Below are 1,101 nucleotides of genomic sequence, written 5' to 3'. Positions count from 1 at the left end.
AGTTGGCCCGGGCGCTGAGGATGGCTCCATAGCCTCTGTCTCAGGCACTAGAATGGCTCTGGTTGCAACAGAGCAATGCCCCAGATGGGCAGAGCATCACCTCCTGGTAGACATGCCGGGTGGATCCCGGTCGGGTGCATGCGGGAATCTATCTGACTGCCTCCCCATTTCCAGCTTCAGAAAAATACAAAATAATAATAATAATAATAATAATAATAATAATAATAATAAAAAATAAAAGTGATTTGGCCCTGGCCAGTTAGTTCAGTCGGATAAGAGCGTCATCCTGAAGTGACAAGGTTGTAGGTTCGATCCCCAGTCAGGGTACACAGGGGAAGCAACCAAAGAATGTGTGACTGAGTGGAACAACAAATGAATGCTTCCCCTCTCTCTCCTTTCCTCTCTCTGTCTCTCTAAAAATCAATAAAAATTAAGCCCTGGCCAGACAGCTTGCTTGGTGGAGCGTTGTCCTGGAGCCTGGAGGTTGCCAGTTTGATCCCTCGGTCAGGGCACATTCAGGAGCAGTTTGATGTTTCTGTCTGTCTTTCCCTGCCTCTCTCTATAAATAAATAAATAAATAAATAAATAAATAAATAAATAAATAAATAAGACTCTTAATTTAGTAATAATTGAATTTTGGCACTGCCTCTTCCTACCTGTGAGGCTTAGATCAACTTATTAAACTCTCTGGGCTTTGCTTCCTCTAGGGTGAAATGGGCAACGTGAGTAGATCAGATCAGGAGAGTTCAATCAAAAATGTATGTCAAGAGCAGATTCCAGAAAAGCAACTCAAGATGCAAATAGCTACAAACATTGAGAAAGTGTATTTGGGCCCTGGCTGGTTAGCTCAGCGGTAGAGCAACATCTTGGTGTATGGAAGTCTTGGGTTTGATTCCCTGTCAGGGCACACAGGAGATGTGACCATCTTTGTCTCCCCACTTCTCTCCCCTCTATCTCTCTTCATTCCCCTCCCACAGCCATGGCTCAAATAGTTCAAGCAAAGTTGGCCCCGGGCACTGAGGATGGCTCCATTGCCTCGCCTCAGGCACTAAAATAACTCAGTTGCCGAGCAATGGAGCAGGAGCCCAGACAAGCAGAGCA

Source organism: Saccopteryx leptura, chromosome 10, assembly GCF_036850995.1.
Source record: "Saccopteryx leptura isolate mSacLep1 chromosome 10, mSacLep1_pri_phased_curated, whole genome shotgun sequence".
NCBI classification, from domain to species: Eukaryota; Metazoa; Chordata; class Mammalia; order Chiroptera; family Emballonuridae; genus Saccopteryx; species Saccopteryx leptura.
The sequence above is the reverse complement of the archived record's forward strand: the minus strand, read 5'-3'. Positions refer to the sequence as shown.